We start from the raw sequence: 23,156 nt of genomic DNA on the forward strand, positions 1-23,156 counted from the left end.
AAAACTTGCAACAACAAAGTAGAGGACGTCTAACTTGTTTTTGCATGGCATGCTGTGATGTGATATGGTCAAGACATGATGCTAAATTTTATTGTATGAGATGATCATGTTTTGTAACCGAGTTATCGGCAACTGGCAGGAGCCATATGGTTGTCGCTTTATTGTATGAAATGCAATCGCCATGTAATTGCTTTACTTTATCACTAAGCGGTAGCGATAGTCGTAGAAGCAATAGTTGGCGAGACGACAGCGATGCTATGATGGAGATCAAGGTGTCGCGCCGGTGACGATGGTGATCATGACGGTGCTTTGGAGATGGAGATCAAAGGCACAAGATGATGATGGCCATATCATATCACTTATATTGATTGCATGTGATGTTTATCCTTTATGCGTCTTATTTTGCTTAGTTCGACGATAGCATTATAAGATGATCTCTCACTAAATTTCAAGGTACAAGTGTTCTCCCTAAGTATGCACTGTTGCGACAGTTCTTCGTGCTGAGACACCACGTGATGATCAGGTGTGATAAGCTCTACGTTCACATACAACGGGTGCAAGCCAGTTTTGCACACGCAGAATACTCGGGTTAAACTTGACGAGCCTAGCATATGCAGATATGGCCTCGGAACACTGGAGACCGAAAGGTCGAGCGTGAATCATATAGAAGATATGATCAACATAGTGATGTTCACCATTGAAAACTACTCCATCTCACGTGATGATCAGACATGGTTTAGTTGATATGGATCACGTGATCACTTAGATGATTAGAGGGATGTCTATCTAAGTGGGAGTTCTTTAGTAATATAATTAATTGAACTTTAATTTATCATGTACTTAGTCCTGGTAGTATTAGCATATCTATGTTGTAGATCAATAGCTCGCGTTTAGCTCCCCTATTTTATTTTTGATATGTTCCTAGAGAAAACTAAGTTGAAAGATGTTAGTAGCAATGATGCGGATTGGATCCGTGATCTGAGGATTATCCTCATTGCTGCACAGAAGAATTATGTCCTTGATGCACCTCTAGGTGACAGACCGATTGCAGGAGCAAATGCAGACGTTATGAACGTTTGGCAAGCTCAATATGATGACTACTCGATAGTTTAATCGGACATGGTTTAGTTGCTTTGGATCACGTAATCACTTAGATGATTAGAGGGATGTCTATCTAAGTGGGAGTTCTTAAGTAATATGATTAATTGAACTTAAATTTATCATGAACTTAGTCCTGATAGTATTTTGCAAATTATGTTGTAGATCAATAGCTCGTGTTGTTGCTTCCCTGTGTTTATTTTTGATATGTTCCTAGAGAAAAATTATGTTGAAAGATGTTAGTAGCAAAGATGCGGATTGGATCCGTGATCTGAGGATTATCCTCATTGCTGCACAAGAAAAATTATGTCCTTGATGCACCGCTAGGTGACAGACCTATTGCAGGAGCAGATGCAGACGTTATGAACGTTTGGCTAGCTCAATATGATGACTACTTGATAGTTTAGTGCACCATGCTTTACGGCTTAGAATCGGGGCTTCAAAGACGTTTTTGAAATGCCACGGAGCATAAGAGATGTTCCAAGATTTGAAATTAGTATTTCAAACTCATGCCCATGTCGAAAGGTATGAGACCTTTGACAAGTACTTTGCCTACAAGATGGAGGAGAATAGCTCAACTAGTGAGCATGTGCTCAGAATGTCTGAGTACTACAATCACTTGAATCAAGTAGGAGTTAATCTTTCAGATAAGATAGTGATTGACAGAGTTCTCTAGTCACTATCACCAACTTACTAGAACTTCGTGAGGAACTATAATATGCAAGGGATAACGGAAACAATTCCCAAGCTCTTCGTGATGCTGAAATCGACGAAGGTAGAAATCAAGAAAAGCATCAAGTGTTGATGGTTGACAAGACCACTAGTTTTAAGAAAAGGGCAAAGGGAAGAAGGGGAACTTCAAAAAGAATGGCAAGCAAGTTGCTGCTCCCGTGAAGAATCCCAAAGCTAGACCCAAGCCTGAAACTGAGTGCTTCTACTACAAAGGAAATGGTCACTTGAAGTGGAACTGCCCTAGATACTTAGCGGATAAGAAGGATGGCAAAGTGAACAAAGGTATATTGGATATACATGTTATTGATGTGTACTTTACTAGTGTTTATAGCAACCCCTCGGCATTTGGTATTGGTTCAGTTGCTAAGAGTAGTAACTCGAAACGGGAGTTGCAGAATCAACAGAAACTAGTTAAGGGCGAGGTGATGATGTGTGTTGGAAGTAGTTCCAAGATTGATATGATCATCATCGCATACTCCCTATACTTTCGGGATTAGTATTGAACTAAATAAGTGTTATTTGGTGTTTGCGTTGAGCATGAATATGATTTGATCATGTTTATTGCAATACGGTTATTCATTTAAGTTAAAGAATAATTGTTGTTCTGTTTACATGAATAAAACCTTCTATGGTCATACACCCAATGAAAATGGTTTGTTGGATCTCGATCGTAGTGATACACATATTCATAATATTGAAGCCAAAAGATGCAAAGTTAATAATGATAGTGCAACTTATTTGTGGCACTGCCGTTTAGGTCATATTGGTGTGAAGCGCATGAAGAAACTCCATGCTAATGGGATTTTGGAATCACTTGATTTTGAATCACTTGATGCTTGCGAACCATGCCTTATGGGCAAGATGACTAAGACTCCGTTCTCCGAAACAATGGAGCGAGCAACTGACTTATTGGAAATAATACATACTGATGTATGCGATCCAATGAGTGTTGAGGCTCGCGGCAGGTATCGTTATTTTTTGACCTTCACAGATGATTTGAGCACATATGGGTTTATCTACTTGATGAAACATAAGTCTGAAACATTTGAAAAGTTCATATAATTTCAGAGTGAAATGGAAAATCATCGTAACAAGAAAATAAAGTTTCTACGATCTGATCGTGGAGGAGAATATTTGAGTTACGAGTTTGGTCTTCATTTGAAACAATGCGGAATAGTTTCGCAATTCACACCACGTGGAACACCACAACATAATGGTGTGTCCAAACATCGTAACCATACTTTATTAGATATGGTGCAATCTATGATGTCTCTTACCGATTTACCACTATCGTTTTGGGTTATGCATTAGAGACAACTGCATTCACGTTAAATAGGGCACCATCTATATCCGTTGAGACGACACCATATGAACTGGGTTTCGGCAAGAAACCAAAGTTGTCATTTCTTAAAGTTTGGGGTTGCGATGCTTATGTGAAAAAGTTTCATCCTGATAAGCTCAAACCCAAATCGGAGAAATGTGTCTTCATAGGATACCCAAAGGAGACAGTTGGGTACACCTTCTATCACAGATCCGAAGGCAAGACATTCGTTGCTAAGAATGGATCCTTTCTAGAGAAGGAGTTTCTCTCGAAAGAAGTGAGTGGGAGGAAAGTAGAACTTGATGAGGTAAATGTACCTGCTCCCTTATTGGAAAGTAGTTCATCATAGAAATCTGTTCCTGTGGATCCTACACCAATTAGTGTGTAAGCTAATGATGATGATCATGTAACTTCAGATCAAGTTACTACCGAACCTCGTAGGTCAACCAGAGTGAGATCCGCACCAGAGTGGTACGGTAATCCTGTTCTGGAGGTCATGTTACTTGACCATGACGAAACCTATGAACTATGAGGAAGCGATGATGAGCCCAGATTCCGCGAAATGGCTTGAGGTCATGAAATCTGAGATGAGATCCATGTATGAGAACAAAGTGTGGACTTTGGTTGACTTGCCCGATGATCGGCAAGCCATAGCAAATAAATGAATCTTCAAGAGGAAGACTGACGCTGATAGTAGTGTTACTATCTACAAAGCTAGACTTGTCAAGAAAGGTTTTGACAAAGTTCAAGGTGTTGACTACGATGAGATTTTCTCACTCGTAGCGATGCTTAAGTCTGTCTGACTCATGTTAGCAAATTGCCACATTTTATGAAATCTGGAAAATGGATGTCAAAACTACATTCCTTAATGAATTTCTTAAAGAAGAGTTGTATATGATGCAACCAGAAGGTTTTGTTGATCCTAAAGGTGCTAACAAAATGTGCAAGCTCCAGCAATCCATCGATGGACTGGTGCAAGCATCTCGGAGTTGGAATATACGCTTTGATGAGTTGATCAAAGCATATAGTTTTATACATACTTGCGGTGAAGCCTGTATTTACAAGAAAGTGTGTGGGAGCACTACAGCATTTCTGATAAATATATGTGAATGACATATTGTTGATCGGAAATAATGTAGAATTTTCTGGAAAGTATAAAAGAGTATTTGAAAGGAGTTTTTCAAAGAAAGACCTCGGTGAAGCTGCTTACATATTGAGCATTAAGATCTATAGAGATAGATCAAGACGCTTGATAAGTTTTTTCAATGAGTACATACCTTGACAAGATTTTGAAGTAGTTCAAAATGGTACGGTCAAAGAAAGAGTTCTTGCCTGTGTTACAAGATGTGAAATTGAGTAAGACTCAAAGTCCGACCACGGCAGAAGATAGAAAGAGAATGAAAGTCATTCCCTATGCCTCAGCCATAGGTTCTATGAAGTATGCCATGTTGTGTACCAGATCTATTGTATACCCTACGCTGAGTTTGGCAAGGGAGTACAATAGTGATCTAGGAGTAGATCACTGAACAGCGGTCAAAATTATCCTTAGTGGAATAAGGATATGTTTCTCGATTATTGAGGTGACAAAAGGTTCGTCGTAAAGGGTTACGTCGATGCAAGTTTTGACACTGATCCAGATGACTCTAAGTCTCAATCTGGATACATATGGAAAGTAGGAGCAATTAGCTAAAGTAGCTCCATGCAGAGCTTTGTAGACATAGAAATTTGCAAAATACATACGGATCTGAATTTGGCAGACCCGTTGACTAAACTTCCCTCACAAACAAAACATGATCACACCTTAGTACTCTTTGGGTGTTAATCACATGGCGATGTGAACTAGATTACTGACACTAGTAAATCCTTTGAGTGTTGGCCACATGGCGATGTGAACTATGTATATTAATCACATGGTGATGTAACTATTGGTGTTAAATCACATGGTGGTGTGAACTAGATTATTGACTCTAGTGCAAGTAGGAGACTGAAGGAAATATGCCCTAGAGGCAATAATAAAGTTCTTATCTATATTTCCTTATATCATGATAAATTTTTATAATTCATGCTAGAATTGTATTAACCGAAAACTTAGTACATGTGTGAATACATAGACAAATAGGGTGTCACTAGTATGCCTCTACTTGACTAGCTCGTTGAATCAAAGATGGTTAAGTTTCCTAGCCATAGACATGAGTTGTCATTTGATTAACGGGATCTAAATGATGTGATTGACTTGACCCATTCCGTTAGCTTAGCACTTGATCATTTAGTATCTTGCTATTGCTTTCTTCATGACTTATACATGTTCCTATGACTATGAGATTATGCAACTCCCGAATACCGGAGGAACACTTTGTGTGCTACCAAACGTCACAACGTAACTGGGTGATTATAAAGGTGCTCTACAGGTGTCTCCGATGGTACTTGTTGAGTTGGCATAGATCAAGATTAGGATTTGTCACTCCGATTGTCGGAGAGGTATCTCCGGGCCCTCTCGGTAATGCACATCACTATAAGCCTTCCAAGCAATGTAACTAATGAGTTAGTTGCGGGATGATGCATTACGGAACGAGTAAAGAGACTTGCCGGTAACGAGATTGAACTAGGTATTGAGATACCAACGATCGAATCTCGGGCAAGTAACATACCGATGACAAAGGGAACAACGTACGTTGTTATGCGGTTTGACCGATAAAGATCTTCGTAGAATATGTGGGAGCCAATATGAGCATCCAGGTTCCGCTATTGGTTATTGACCGGAAACGTGTCTCGGTCATGTCTACATAGTTCTTGAACCCGTAGGGTCCGCACGCTTAACGTTCGGTGACGATCGGTATTATGAGTTTATGTGTTTTGATGTACCGATGGTAGTTCGGAGTCCCATATGAGATCGGTGACGATCGGTATTATGAGTTTATGTGTTTTGATGTACCGATAGGAGTCTCGAAATGGTCGAGACGTAAAGATCGATATATTGGACGACTATATTCAGACATCGGAAAGGTTCCGAGTGATTCGGGTATTTTTCGGAGTACCGGAGAGTTACGGGAATACGGGGGAAGAAGTATTGGGCCTCATGGGCCAAGTGGTGGAAGAGAGGAGGCAGGACAAGGCAGGGCGTGCGCCCCCTAGCCCAAACCGAATTGGACTAGGGGCCGGCCCCCCTTTCCTCCTTTCCTCCCTCTCCTTCCTTTTCCCTCCCTTCCTCTTGGTGGACTCCTAGTAGGACTTGGAGTCCTAGTAGGACTCCACACTTGGGCGCGCCTCTAGGGCCGGTCGGCCTCCCCTCCTCTCCTCCTTTATATATTGAGGCAAGGGGCACCCCATAGACACAAGTTGATCAGTTGATCTTTTAGCCGTGTGCGGTGCCCCCTCCACCATAATCCATCTCGGTGATATCTTAGCGGTGCTTAGGCGAAGCCCTGCGTTGGTAGCACCATCATCACCGTCATCACGCCGTCGTGCTGACGGAACTCTCCCGCGAAGCTCTGCTGGATCGTGAGTTCGTGGGACGTCGCCGAGGTGAACGTGTGCAGAACTCGGAGGTGCCGTGTGTTCGGTACTTGGATCGGTCGGATCATGAAGACGTACGACTACATCAACCGCGTTGTCATAACGCTTCCGCTTACGGTCTACGAGGGTACGTAGACGACACTCTCCCCTCTTGTTGCTATGCATCACCATGGTCTTGCATGTGCGTAGGATTTTTTTTGAAATTACTACGTTCCCCAACAGTGGCATCCAAGCAAGGTTTATGCGTAGATGTTATATGCACGAGTAGAACACAAGTGAGTTGTGGGCAATACTAGTCATACTGCTTACCAGCATGTCATACTTTGATTCGGCAGTATTGTTGGATGAAGTGGCCCGGACCGACTGTTGGGGAACGTAGCTAATTTTAAAATTTTCTACGCATCACCAAGATCAATCTATGGAGTCATCTAGCAATGAGGGAGGAGTGGATCTACATACCCTTGTAGATCGCACGTGGAAGCGTTCAAGAGAACGGGGTTGATGGAGTCGTACTCGTCGTGATCCAAATCAGCGATGATCCTAGCGCCGAACGGACGGCACCTCCACGTTCAACACACGTACGGAGAGCAATGTCTCCTCCTTCATAATCCAGCAAGGGGGGAGGAGAGGTTGATGGAGATCCAGCAGCACGACGGCGTGGTGGTGGAAGTAGCGGGATTCCAACAGGGCTTCGCCAAGCGCTGCGGGAGGAGGGAGATGTGTCACGGGAGGGAGAGGGAGGCGCCAGGGCTTAGGGTATGGCTGCCCTCCCCCTCCCCACATATATATAGGGGCAAGGGAGAGGGGGGCGCAGCCTTGGCCCTTCCTCCAAGGAAGGGTGCGGCTAGGGAGGAGTCCATCCTCCCCAAGGAACCTAGGAGGTGCCTTCCCCCTTTAGGACTCTCCCTTTCCCTTATCTCTTGGCGCATGGGCCTCTTGGGGCTGGTGCCCTTGGCCCATATAGGCCAAGGCGCACACCCCTACAGCCCATGTGGCCCCCCGGGGCAGGTGGACCCCCCTGGTGGACCCCCGGACCCCTTTCGGCACTCCCGGTACAATACCGATAATGCGCGAAACTTTTCCGGCGACCAAAACAAGACTTCCCATATATAAATCTTTACCTCCGGACCATTCCAGAACTCCTCGTGACGTCCGGGATCTCATCCGGGACTCCGAACAACTTTCGGGTTACCGCATACTAATATCTCTATAACCCTAGCGTCACCGAACCTTAAGTGTGTAGACCCTACGGGTTCGGGAGACACGTAGACATGACCGAGACGACTCTCCGGCCAATAACCAACAGCGGGATCTGGATACCCATGTTGGCTCCCACATGTTCCACGATGATCTTATCGGATGAACCACGATGTCAAGGATTCAATCAATCCCATATATGATTCCCTTTGTCTATCGGTATAGCACTTGCCCGAGATTCGATCGTCGGTATACCGATACCTTTGTTCAATCTCGTCACGTCAAATCTCTTTACTCGTTCCGTAATACATCACCCCGTGACTAACCCCTTAGTCACATTGAGCTCATTACGATGATATATTACCGAGTGGGCCTAGAGATACCTCTCCGTCATACGGAGTGACAAATCCCAGTCTTGGTTCGTGCCAACCCAACAGACGCTTTCGGAGATACCCGAAGTGTACCTTTATAGCCACCCAGTTACGTTGTGACGTTTGGCACACCCAAAGCATTCCTACGGTATCCGGGAGTTCCACAACCTCATGGTCTAAGGAACAGATACTTGACATTGGAAAAGCTTTAGCATATGAACTACACGATCTTGTGCTAGGCTTAGGATTGGGTCTTGTCCATCACATCATTCTCCTAATGATGTGATCCCGTTATCAATGACATCCAATGTCCATGGTTAGGAAATCGTAACCATATGTTGATCAACGAGCTAGTCAACTAGAGGCTTACTAGGGACAGGTTGTGGTCTATGTATTCACACATGCATCACTGTTTCCGGATAATACAATTATAGCATGAACAATAGACAATTATCATGAACCAGGAAATATAATAATAACCATTTTATTATTGTCTCTAGGGCATATTTCCAACAGTCTCCCACTTGCACTAGAGTCAATAATCTAGTTACATTGTGATGAATCGAACACCGATAGAGTTCTGGTGTTGATCATGTTTTGCTCGTGGAAGAGGTTTAGTCAACGGATCTGCGACATTCAGATCTGTATGCACTTTACAAATATCTAGGTCTCCATCTTGAATATAATTCCGTATGGAGTTGAAACGGCGCTTGATGTGCTTGGTCTTCTTGTGAAACCTGGGCTCCTTGGCAATGGCAATAGCTCTAGTGTTGTCACAGAAGAGAGTCATCGGGCCCGACGCACTTGGAACAACTCCTAGGTCGGTGATGAACTCCTTCATCCAGACTCCTTCCTGCGCTGCTCCGGAAGTAGCTATGTACTCTGCTTCACATGTAGATGCCGCCACGACGCTCTGCTTGCAACTGCACCAGCTGACTGCCCCACCATTCAAAATATACACGTATCCGGTTTGTGACTTGGAGTCATCCGGATCTGTGTCGAAGCTAGCATCGACGTAACCCTTTACAACGAGCTCTTCGTCACCTCCATAAACGAGAAACATATCCTTAGTCCTTCTCAAGTACTTCAGGATGTTCTTGACCGTTGTCCAGTGTTCCATACCAGGATCACTTTGGTACCTCCCCACCAAACTTATGGCAAGGTTCACATCAGGTCTGGTACACAGCATGGCATACATAATAGAACCTATGGCCGAGGCATAGGGGATGACACTCATCTTTTCTCTATCTTCTGCCGAGGTCGGGCATTGAGCTGTGCTCAATCTCATACCTTGTAATACAGGTAAGAACCCTTTCTTGGACTAATCCATATTGAACTTCTTCAATATCTTGTCAAGGTATGTACTTTGTGAAAGACCTATGAGGCGTCTCGATCTATCTCTATAGATCTTGATGCCTAATATATAAGCAGCTTCTCCAAGGTCCTTCATTGAAAAACACTTATTCAAGTAGGCCTTTATGCTTTCCAAGAGTTCTACATCATTTCCCATCAGCAATATGTCATCTACATATAATATGAGAAATGCTACAGAGCTCCCACTCACTTTCTTGTACATACAGGCTTCTCCCCAAGTCTGTATAAACCCAAACGCTTTGATCACCTCATCGAAGCGAATGTTCCACTCCAAGATGCTTGCACCAGCCCATAGATGGAGCGCTGGAGCTTGCATACCTTGTCAGCATTCTCAGGATCGACAAAACCTTCCGGCTGCATCATATACAGTTCTTCCTTAAGGAAGCCGTTAAGGAATGCCGTTTTGACGTCCATTTGCCATATCTCATAATCATAGAATGCGGCAATTGCTAACATGATTCGGACGGACTTCAGCATCGCTACGGGAGAGAAAGTCTCGTCGTAGTCAATTCCTTGAACTTGTCGATAACCTTTAGCGACAAGCCGAGCCTTATAGATGGTCACATTACCATCCGCGTCAGTCTTCTTCTTAAAGATCCATTTATTTTCTATGGCTTGCCGATCGTCGGGCAAGTCAACCAAAGTCCATACTTTGTTATCATACATGGATCCTATCTCGGATTTCATGGCTTCAAGCCATTTGTCGGAATCCGGGCCCGCCATCGCTTCTTCATAGTTCGAAGGTTCACCGTTGTCTAACAACATGATTTCCATGACAGGGTTGCCGTACCACTCTGGTGCGGAACGTGTCCTTGTGGACCTACGAAGTTCAGCAGTAACTTGATCTGAAGCTTCATGATCATCATCATTAACTTCCTCCCCAGTCGGTGCAGGCACCACAGGAACATCTTCCCGTGCTGCGCTACTTTCCGGTTCGGAAGGGGTGACTATCACCTCATCAAGTTCCACTTTCCTCCCACTCACTTCTTTCGAGAGAAACTCCTTCTCCAGAAAGCATCCATTCTTGGCAACAAAGACCTTGCCTTCGGATCTGAGGTAGAAGGTATACCCAATAGTTTCTTAGGGTATCCTATGAAGACGAATTTTTCCGATTTGGGTTCGAGCTTTTCAGGTTGAAGTTTCTTGACATAAGCATCGCATCCCCAAACTTTCAGAAACGACAACTTAGGTTTCTTGCCAAACCATAGTTCATATGGTGTCGTCTCAACGGACTTAGACGGTGCCCTATTTAAAGTGAATGCAGCAGTCTCTAAAACATAACCCCAGAATGATAGCGGTAAGTCGGTAAGAGACATCATAGATCGCACCATGTCCAACAGAGTACGATTACGACGTTCGGACACACCATTACGCTGAGGTGTTCCGGGCGGCGTCAATTGTGAAACAATTCCACAGTTCCTTAGGTGCGTGCCAAAATTCGTGACTTAAATATTCTCCTCCACGATCTGATCGTAAGAATTTTATTTTTCTGTCACGTTGATTCTCAACCTCATTTTGAAATTCCTTGAACCTTTCAAAGGTCTCAGACTTGTGTTTCATCAAGTAGACATACCCATATCTACTCAAGTCATCAGTGAGGGTGAGAACATAACGATAGCCACCGCGAGCTTCAACACTCATTGGACCGCATACATGAGTATGTATGATTTCCAATAAGTTGGTTGCTCGCTCCATTGTTCCGGAGAACGGAGTCTTGGTCATCTTGCCCAAGAGGCATGGTTCGCACGTGTCAAATGATTCGTAATCAAGAGACTCCAAAAGTCCATCTGCATGGAGCTTCTTCATACGCTTGACACCAATATGACCAAGGCGGCAGTGCCACAAGTATGTGGGACTATCATTATCAGCCTTACACCTTTTAGCATCCACACTATGAACATGTGTAACATCACGTTCGAGATTCATTAAGAATAAACCATTGACCAGCGGGGCATGACCATAGAACATTTCTCTCATATAAATAGAACAACCATTATTCTCGGATTTAAATGAGTAGCCATCTTGCATTAAACGAGATCCAGACACAATGTTCATGCTTAAAGCTGGTACTAAATAACAATTATTGAGGTTTAAAACTAATCCCGAAGGTAGATGCAGAGGTAGCGTGCCGACGGCGATCACATCGACCTTGGAACCATTCCCGACGCGCATCGTCACCTCGTCCTTCGCCAGTCTTCGCTTATTCCGCAGCTCCTGTTTTGAGTTAGAAATGTGAGCAACTGCACCGGTATCAAATACCCAGGAGCTACTACGAGCGCTGGGAAGGTACACATCAATAACATGTATATCACATATACCTTTGATGTTACCGGCCTTCTTTTCCGCTAAGTATTTGGGACAGTTCCGCTTCCAGTGACCCGTTCCCTTGCAATAAAAGCACTCAGTCTCCGGCTTGGGTCCATTCTTTGACTTCTTCCCGGCAACTGGCTTACCGGGCGCGGCAACTCCTTTGCCGTCCTTCTTGAAGTTCTTCTTACCCTTGCCTTTCTTGAACTTAGTGGTTTTATTCACCATCAACACTTGATGCTCTTTCTTGATCTCCACCTCCGCTGATTTCAGCATTGAATACACCTCGGGAATGGACTTCTCCATCCCCTGCATATTGAAGTTCATCACGAAGCTCTTGTAGCTAGGTGGGAGCGACTGGAGGATTCTGTTAACGACCGCGTCATCTGGGAGATTAATTCCCAACTGAGACAAGCGATTGTGCAACCCAGACATTCTGAGTATATGCTCGCTGACAGAACTATTCTCCTCCATCTTACAACTGTAGAACTTGTCGGAGACTTCATATCTCTCGACTCGGGCATGAGCTTGGAAAACCATTTTCAGCTCTTGGAACATCTCATATGCTCCGTGCTGCTCAAAACGCTTTTGGAGCCCCGATTCTAAGCTGTAAAGCATGCTGCACTGAACCAGGGAGTAATCATCACAACGCGACTGCAAGCATTCATAACATCTTGGTTCGCTGGGGCGGGAGCGTCACCTAGCGGTGCTTCAAGGACATACATTTTCTTGGCAGCTATGAGGATGATCCTCAAGTTACGGACCCAATCCGTATAGTTGCTACCATCGTCTTTCAGCTTGGTTTTCTCTAGGAACGCGTTGAAGTTGAGGGCAACATTAGCGTGGGCCATTGGATCTACAAGACATATTGTAAAGATTTTAGACTAAGTTCATGACAACTAAGTTCATCTAAACAATTCAATGAACTCCCACTCAGATAGACATCTCTCTAGTCATCTAAGTGATACATGATCCGAATAGACTAGGCCGTGTCCGATCATCACGTGAGACGGACTAGTCATCAACGGTGAACATCTTTATGTTGATCGTATCTTCTATACGACTCATGTTCGACCTTTCGGTCTTCCATGTTCCGAGGCCATGTCTGTACATGCTAGGCTCATCAAGTGAACCCTAAGTGTATTGCGTGTGTAAATCTGGCTTACACCCGTTGTATGCGAACGTTAGAGCCTATCACACCCGATCATCACGTGGTGCTTCGGAACAACGAACCTTAGCAACGGTGCACAGTTAGGGGGAACACAATTCTTGAAATTTTAGTGAGAGATCATCTTATTTACTACCGTCATTCTAAGCAAATAAGATGTAAAAACATGATAAACATCACATGCAATCAAATAGTGACATGATATGGCCAATATCATTTTGCTCCTTTTGATCTTCATCTTCGGAGCTCCATGATCATCATCGTCACCGGCATGACACCATGATCTCCATCATCATGATCTCCATCATCATGTCTTCATGAAGTTTTCTCGCCAAACGTTACTTCTACTACTATGGCTAACGGTTAGCAATAAAGTAAAGTGATTACATGGCGTTTTCAATGACTCGCAGGTCATACAATAAAACAAGACAACTCCTATGGCTCCTGCCGGTTGTCATACTCATCGACATGCAAGTCGTGATTCCTATTACAAGAACATGATCAATCTCATACATCACATATATATCATTCATCACATCCTTTTGGCCATATCACATCACACGGCACATGCTGCAAGAACAAGTTAGACGACCTCTAATTGTTGTTGCAAGTTTTTTACGTGGCTGCTATAGGTTTCTAGCAAGAACGTTTCTTACCTACGCAAAAACCACAACGTGATATGCCAATTACTATTTACCCTTCATAAGGACCCTTTTCATCGAATCCGATCCGACTAAAGTGGGAGAGACAGACACCCGCTAGCCACCTTATGCAACTAGTGCATGTCAGACGGTGGAACCTGTCTCACGTAAGCGTACGTGTAAGGTCGGTCCGGGCCGCTTCATCCCACGATGCCACCGAATCAACATAAGACTAGTAGCGGCAAGTAAATTGACATGATCTACGCCCACAACAATCTTGTGTTCTACTCGTGCATAGTAACTACGCATAGACCTAGCTCATGATGCCACTGTTGGGGAACGTAGCATAATTTTAAAATTTTCTACGCATCACCAAGATCAATCTATGGAGTCATCTAGCAACGAGGGAGGAGTGGATCTACATACCCTTGTAGATCGCGCGCGGAAGCGTTCAAGAGAACGGGGTTGATGGAGTCGTACTCGTCGTGATCCAAATCACCGATGATCCTAGCGCCGAACGGACGGCACCTCCGCGTTCAACACACGTACAGAGAAGCGACGTCTCCTCCTTCTTGATCCAGCAAGGGGGGAGGAGAGGTTGATGGAGATCCAGCAGCACGACGGCGTGGTGGTGGAAGTAGCGGGATTCCAACAGGGCTTCGCCAAGCGCTGCGGGAGGAGGGAGATGTGTCACGGGAGGGAGAGGGAGGCGCCAGGGCTTAGGGTATGGCTGCCCTCCCCCTCCCCACATATATATAGGGGCAAGGGAGAGGGGGGGCGCAGCCTTGGCCCTTCCTCCAAGGAAGGGTGCGGCTAGGGAGGAGTCCATCCTCCCCAAGGCACCTAGGAGGTGCCTTCCCCCTTTAGGACTCTCCCTTTCCCTTATCTCTTGGCGCATGGGCCTCTTGGGGCTGGTGCCCTTGGCCCATATAGGCCAAGGCGCACACCCCTACAGCCCATGTGGCCCCCCGGGGCAGGTGGACCCCCCTGGTGGACCCCCGGACCCCTTTCGGCACTCCTGGTACAATACCGATAATGCGCGAAACTTTTCCGGCGACCAAAACAAGACTTCCCATATATAAATCTTTACCTCCGGACCATTCCAGAACTCCTCGTGACGTCCGAGATCTCATCCGGGACTCCGAACAACTTTCGGGTTACCGCATACTAATATCTCTATAACCCTAGCGTCACCGAACCTTAAGTGTGTAGACCCTACGGGTTCGGGAGACACGTAGACATGACCGAGACGACTCTCCGGCCAATAACCAACAGCGGGATCTGGATACCCATGTTGGCTCCCACATGTTCCACGATGATCACATCGGATGAACCACGATGTCAAGGATTCAATCAATCCCATATATGATTCCCTTTGTCTATCGGTATAGCACTTGCCCGAGATACGATCGTCGGTATACCGATACCTTTGTTCAATATCGTCACGGCAAATCTCTTTACTCGTTCTGTAATACATCACCCCATGACTAACCCCTTAGTCACATTGAGCTCATTACGATGATATATTACCGAGTGGGCCTAGAGATACCTCTCCGTCATACGGAGTGACAAATCCCAGTCTCGGTTCGTGCCAACCCAACAGACGCTTTCGGAGATACCCGAAGTGTACCTTTATAGCCACCCAGTTACGTTGTGACGTTTGGCACACCCAAAGCATTCCTACAGTATCCGAGAGTTGCACAACCTCATGGTCTAAGGAACAGATACTTGACATTGGAAAAGCTTTAGCATACGAACTACACGATCTTGTGCTAGGCTTAGGATTGGGTCTTGTCCATCACATCATTCACCTAATGATGTGATCCCGTTATCAATGACATCTAATGTCCATGGTTAGGAAACCGTAACCATCTGTTGATCAACGAGCTAGTCAACTAGAGGCTTACTAGGGACAGGTTGTGGTCTATGTATTCACACATGCATCACTGTTTCCGGATAATACAATTATAGCATGAACAATAGACAATTATCATGAACCAGGAAATATAATAATAACCATTTTATTATTGCCTCTAGGGCATATTTCCAACACCGACATTACGCGTACGCTTACGCGAGACTGGTTCTACTTACGTGCTTTGCACATAGGTGGCTGGCGGGTGTCAGTTTCTCCAACTTTAGTTGAATTGAGTGTGGCTACGCCCGGTCCTTGTGAAGGTTAAAACAGCACATACTTGACGAAATATCATTGTGGTTTTGATGCGTAGGTAAGAACGGTTGTTGCTCAGCCCGTAGCAGCCACGTAAAACTTGCAACAACAAAGTAGAGGACGTCTAACTTGTTTTTGCAGGGCATGCTGTGATGTGATATGGTCAAGACATGATGCTAAATTTTATTGGATGAGATGATCATGTTTTGTAACCGAGTTATCGGCAACTGGCAGGAGCCATATGGTTGTCGCTTTATTGTATGAAATGCAATCGCCATGTAATTGCTTTACTTTATCACTAAGCGGTAGCGATAGTCGTAGAAGCAATAGTTGGCGAGAGGACAACGATGCTACGATGGAGATCAAGGTGTCGCGCCGGTGACGATGGTGATCATGACGGTGCTTTGGAGATGGAGATCAAAGGCACAAGATGATGATGGCCATATCATATCACTTATATTGATTGCATGTGATGTTTATCCTTTATGCGTCTTATTTTGCTTAGTTCGACGGTAGCATTATAAGATGATCTCTCACTAAATTTCAAGGTACAAGTGTTCTCCCTAAGTATGCACTGTTGCGACAGTTCTTCTTGCTGAGACACCACGTGATGATCAGATGTGATAAGCTCTACGTTCACATACAACGGGTGCAAGCCAGTTTTGCACACGCAGAATACCCGGGTTAAACTTGACGAGCCTAGCATATGCAGATATGGCCTCGGAACACTGGAGACCGAAAGGTCGAGCGTGAATCATATAGAAGATATGATCAACATAGTGATGTTCACCATTGAAAACTACTCCATCTCACGTGATGATCAGACATGGTTTAGTTGATATGGATCACATGATCACTTAGATGATTAGAGGGATGTCTATCTAAGTGGGAGTTCTTTAGTAATATGATTAATTGAACTTTAATTTATCATGTACTTAGTCCTGGTAGTATTAGCATATCTATGTTGTAGATCAATAGCTCGTGTTTAGCTCCCCTTTTTTATTTTTGATATGTTCCGAGAGAAAACTAAGTTGAAAGATGTTAGTAGCGATGATGCGGATTGGATCCGTGATCTGAGGATTATCCTCATTGCTGCACAGAAGAGTTATGTCCTTGATGCACCTCTAGGTGACAGACCGATTGCAGGAGCAAATGCAGACGTTATGAACGTTTGGCAAGCTCAATATGATGACTACTTGATAGTTTAGTGCACCATGCTTTACGGCTTAGAATCGGGGCTTCAAAGACGTTTTTGAAATACCACGGAGCATAAGAGATGTTCCAAGATTTGAAATTAGTATTTCAAACTCATGCCCATGTCGAAAGGTATGAGACCTTTGACAAGTACTTTGCCTACAAGATGGAGGAGAATAGCTCAGCTAGTGAGCATGTGCTCAGAATGTCTGAGTACTACAATCACTTGAATCAAGTAGGAGTTAATCTTTCAGATAAGATAGGGATTGACAGAGTTCTCTAGTCACTATCACCAACTTACTAGAACTTCATGATGAACTATAATATGCAAGGGATAATGGAAACAATTCCCAAGCTCTTCGTGATGCTGAAATCGACGAAGGTAGAAATCAAGAAAAGCATCAAGTGTTGATGGTTGACAAAACCACTAGTTTCAAGAAAAGGGCAAAGGGAAGAAGGGGAACTTCATTAGATATGGTGCAATCTATGATGTCTCTTACCGATTTACCACTATCGTTTTGGGTTATGCATTAGAGACAGCTGCATTCACGTTAAATAGGGCACCATCTAAATGCGTTGAGACGACACCATATGAACTGGGGTTTGGCAAGAAACCAAAGTTGTCGTTTCTTAAAGTTTGGGGTTGAGATGCTTATGTGAAAAAGTTTCATCCTGATAAGCTCAAACCCAAATCGGAGAAATGTGTCTTCATAGGATTCCCAAAGGAGACAGTTGGGTACACCTTCTATCACAGATCCGAAGGCACGACATTCGTTGCTAAGAATGGATCCTTTCTAGAGAAGGAGTTTCTCTCGAAAAAAGTGAGTGGGAGGAAAGTAGAACTTGATGAGGTAACTGTACCTGTTCCCTTATTGGAAAGTAGTTCATCACAGAAATCTGTTCCCATGACTCCTACACCAATTATTGAGGAAGCTAATGATGATGATCATGTAACTTCAGATCAAGTTACTACTGAACCTCGTAGGTCAACCAGAGTGAGATCCGCACCAGAGTGGTATGGTAATCCTGTTCTGGAGGTCATGTTACTTGACCATGACGAAACCTACGAACTATGAGGAAGCGATGATGAGCCCAGATTCCGCAAAATGGCTTGAGGCCATGAAATCTGGGATGAGATCCATGTATGAGAACAAAGTGTGGACTTTGGTTGACTTGCCCGATGATCGGCAAGCCATAGAAAGTAAATGGATCTTCAAGAGGAAGACGGACGCTGATAGTAGTGTTACTATCTACAAAGCTAGACTTGTCGAAAAAGGTTTTGACAAAGTTCAAGGTGTTGACTACGATGAGATTTTCTCACTCGTAGCGATGCTTAAGTCTGTCTGAATCATGTTAGCAAATTGCCACATTTTATGAAATCTGGCAAATGGATGTCAAAACTGTAGGCTCGAAAGTATGTCTAGAGGGGGGTGATTAGACTACTTGACCAAATAAAAATCTAGCTTTTTCCCAATTTTAGTTCTTGGCAGATTTTAACAACTTAGCACAAGTCAAGCAATCAACCTACACATGCAATTCTAAGAGTATAGCAGCGGAATGTAAAACAATTGCATATGAAGGTAAAGGGATGAGTTTGAGGGAGCAAACGCAATGTTGACACGGAGATTTTTTATCCGTGGTTCCGATAGGTGGTGCTATCGTACATCCACGTTGATGGAGACTTCAACCCACGAAGGGTAACGGTTGCGCGAGTCCACGGAGGGCTCCACCCACGAAGGGTCCACGAAGAAGCAACCTTGTCTATCCCACCATGGCCGTCGCCCACGAAGGACTTGCCTCACTAGGGTAGATCTTCACGAAGTAGGCAATCTCCTTGCCCTTACAAACTCCTTGGTTCAACTCCACAATCTTGTCGGAGGCTCCCAAGTGACACCTAGCCAATCTAGGAGACACCACTCTCCAAGAAGTAACAAATGGTGTGTTGATGATGAACTCCTTGCTCTTGTGCTTCAAATGATAGTCTCCCCAACACTCAACTCTCTCTCATAGGATTGGATTTGGTAGAAAGAAGATTTGAGTGGAAAGCAACTTGGGGAAGGCTAGAGATCAAGATTTATGTGGTTGGAATGGAATATCTTGACCTCAACACAAGTGTAGGTGGTTCTCTCTCAGAAAATATGTATTGGAAGTGTAGGCATGTTCTGATGGCTCTCTCCACGAATGAAGAGTGGGTGGAGGGGTATATATAGCCTCCACACAAAATCTAACCGTTACACACAAATCACCAAACTCGGTGGGACCGATTCAGAGAACTCGGTCAGGACGATTTGGTTCATAATGTGACCGTTAGGTGTTTCGGTGGGACCGACATGTCAACTCGGTGGGACTGATATCATTAGGGTTAGGGCATAACATAATCTCGGTGAGACCGATTACACAAACTCAGTGGGACCGATTATGGTAATAGTCAAACAGAGAGTTGGTCAGGCAAACTCGGTGGGACCGATTCGCTCATCTCGGTTGGACCGAAACGTTACGAAAAGGAAATAGAGTGTTTGCATTGCAATCTTGGTGGGACCGATAGCTCATCTCGGTTTGACCAAAACGTTACGAAGGGAAACAGAGAGATTACAATCCCATCTCGGTGAGACCGAGATCCCTATCGGTGAGACCAAAAAGACTAGGGTTTCTGGCAGTGGCTATGTCAACTGAACTTGGTGGCTCCGGATAGAAAGAATCGGTGGGGCCGAGTTGGATATTTGGGTTTGGGACATATGTGGATATGAGAAAGTAGTGGAGGGTTTCGGAGCATATCACTAAGCATTTTGAGCAAGAACCTCATTAAGCAACACCTCATACCTTCTTAATAGTATTGGCTTTTCCTATAGACTCAATGTGATCTTGGATCACTAAAATAGAAAATGTAGAGTCTTGTGCTTTGAGCTTGAGCCAATCTTTTGTCCTTAGCATTTTGAAGGGTCCACTTTCTAATCCATGCCATGCCGATCATCGAGCTTTCCTAAAATATTTATCTTGAAATAGCATTAGCTCAATGAGCTATATGTTGTTAGGAATTACCAAAACCACCCAGGGATAGTTGCACTTTCAAAAACTACATTCCTTAATGAATTTCTTAAAGAAGAGTTGTATATGATGCAACCAGAAGGTTTTGTTGATCCTAAAGGTGCTAACAAAATGTGCAAGCTCCAGCGATCCATCTATAGACTGGTGCAAGCATCTCGGAGTTGGAATATACGCTTTGATGAGTTGATCAAAGCATATAGTTTTATACATACTTGCGGTGAAGCCTGTATTTACAAGAAAGTGAGTGGGAGCACTACAGCATTTCTGATAAATATATGTGAATGACATATTGTTGATCGGAAATAATGTAGAATTTTCTGGCAAGCATAAAAGAGTATTTGAAAGGAGTTTTTCAAAGAAAGACCTCGGTGAAGCTGCTTACATATTGAGCATCAAGATCTATAGAGATAGATCAAGACACTTGATAAGTTTTTTCAATGAGTACATACCTTGACAAGATTTTGAAGTAGTTCAAAATGGAACAGTCAAAGAAAGAGTTCTTGCCTGTGTTACAAGGTGTGAAATTGAGTAAGACTCAAAGTCCGACCACGGCAGAAGATAGAAAGAGAATGAAAGTCATTCCCTATGCCTCAGCCATAGGTTCTATGAAGTATGCCATGTTGTGTACCAGATCTATTGTATACCCTACACTGAGTTTGGCAAGGGAGTACAATAGTGATCTAGGAGTAGATCACTAAACAGTGGTCAAAATTATCCTTAGTGGAATAAGGATATGTTTCTCGATTATGGAGGTGACAAAAGGTTCGTCGTAAAGGGTTACGTCGATGCAAGTTTTGACACTGATCCAGATGACTCTAAGTCTCAATCTGGATACATATTGAAAGTAGGAGCAATTAGCTAAAGTAGCTCCATGCAGAGCATTGTAGACATAGAAATTTGCAAAATACATACGGATCTGAATTTGGCAGACCCGTTGACTAAACTTCTCTCACAAACAAAACATGATCACACCTTAGTACTCTTTGGGTGTTAATCACATGGCGATCTGAACTAGATTACTGACTCTAGTAAACCCTTTGAGTGTTGGCCACATGGCGATGTGAACTATGGATATTAATCACATGGTGATGTGAACTATTGGTGTTGTGAACTAGGTTATTGACTCTAGTGCAAGTGGGAGACTGAAGGAAATATGCCCTAGAGGCAACAATAAAGTTGTTATTTATATGTCCTTATCTCATAATAAATGTTTATTATTCATGCTAGAATTGTATTAACCGGAAACTTAGTACATGTGTGAATACATAGACAAACAGAGTGTCACTAGTATGCCTATACTTGACTAGCTCGTTGAATCAAAGATGGTTAAGTTTCCTAGCCATAGACATGAGTTGTCATTTGATTAACGGGATCACATCATTAGAGAATGATGTGATTGACTTGACACATTCTGTTAGATTAGCACTTGATCGTTTAGTATGTTGCTATTGCTTTCTTCATGACTTATACATGTTCCTATGACTATGAGATTATGCAACTCCCGAATACCGGAGGAACACTTTGTGTGCTACCAAACGTCACAACGTAACTGGTTTATTATAAAGGTGCTCTACAGGTGTCTCCGATGGTACTTGTTGAGTTGGCATAGATCAAGATTAGGATTTGTCACTCTGATTGTCGGAGAGGTATCTCTGGGCCCTCTCGGTAATGCACATCACTATAAGCCTTGCAAGCAATGTAACTAATGAGTTAGTTGCGGGATGATGCATTACGGAACGAGTAAAGAGACTTGCCGGTAACGAGATTGAACTAGGTATTGAGATACCGACGATCGAATCTCGGGCAAGTAACATACCGATGACAAAGGGAACAACGTATGTTGCTATGCGGTTTGATCGATAAAGATCTTCGTAGAATATGTGGGAGCCAATATGAGCATCCAGGTTCCGCTATTGGTTATTGACCGGAAACGTGTCTCGGTCATGTCTACATAGTTCTCGAACCCGTAGGGTCCGTACGCTTAACGTTCGGTGACGATCGGTATTATGAGTTTATGTGTTTTGATGTACCGAAGGTAGTTCGGAGTCCCGGATGAGATCGGGGACATGACGAGGAGTCTCGAAATGGTCGAGACGTAAAGATCGATATATTGGACAACTATATTCGGACATCGGAAAGGTTCCGAGTGATTCGGGTATTTTTCGGAGTACCGGGGAGTTACGGGAATACGGGGGAAGAAGTATTGGGCCTCATGGGCCAAGTGGTGGAAGAGAGGAGGCAGGACAAGGCAGGGCTCGCGCCCCCCTAGCCCAAACCGAATTGGACTAGGGGGGCGGCCCCCCTTTCCTCCTTTCCTCCCTCTCCTTCCTTCTCCCTCCCTTCCTCTTGGTGGACTCCTACTAGGACTTGGAGTCCTAGTAGGACTCCACACTTGGGCGCGCCTCTAGGGCCGGCCGGCCTCCCCTCCTCTCCTCCTTTATATACTGAGGCAAGGGGCACCCCATAGACACAAGTTGATCAGTTGATCTTCTAGCCGTGTGCGGTGCCTCCTCCACCATAATCCACCTCGGTAATATCGTAGCTGTGCTTAGGCGAAGCCCTGCGTCGGTAGCATCATCATCACCATCATCACGCCGTCGTGCTGACGGAACTCTCCCGTGAAGCTCTGCTGGATCGTGAGTTCATGGGACGTCGCCAAGCTGAACGTGTGCGGAACTCGGAGGTGCCGTGTGTTCGGTACTTGGATCGGTCGGATCGTGAAGACGTACGACTACATCAACCGCGTTGTCATAACGCTTCCGCTTACGGTCTACGAGGGTACGTAGACGACACTCTCCCCTCTCGTTGCTATGCATCACCATGATCTTGCGTGTGCGTAGGATTTTTTTTGAAATTACTACGTTCCCTAACACTTTGATGGAGTCATTGGCTTTGGAGAGCTGCTCAGCCTTGCCGAGGACGGTGGCCTGCGCCTCCACCAAGGCGTCGTTGAGCATGTCCTTCTCCTTCGCCACCTCCAGGGCCTCGCTCTTCAGGCCATCCCGCTCCACCTCCAGCTCCTTCT

The sequence above is a fragment of the Aegilops tauschii genome, chromosome 4 (genome assembly GCF_002575655.3).
Source record: "Aegilops tauschii subsp. strangulata cultivar AL8/78 chromosome 4, Aet v6.0, whole genome shotgun sequence".
In the NCBI taxonomy this organism is placed as follows: Eukaryota; Viridiplantae; Streptophyta; class Magnoliopsida; order Poales; family Poaceae; genus Aegilops; species Aegilops tauschii.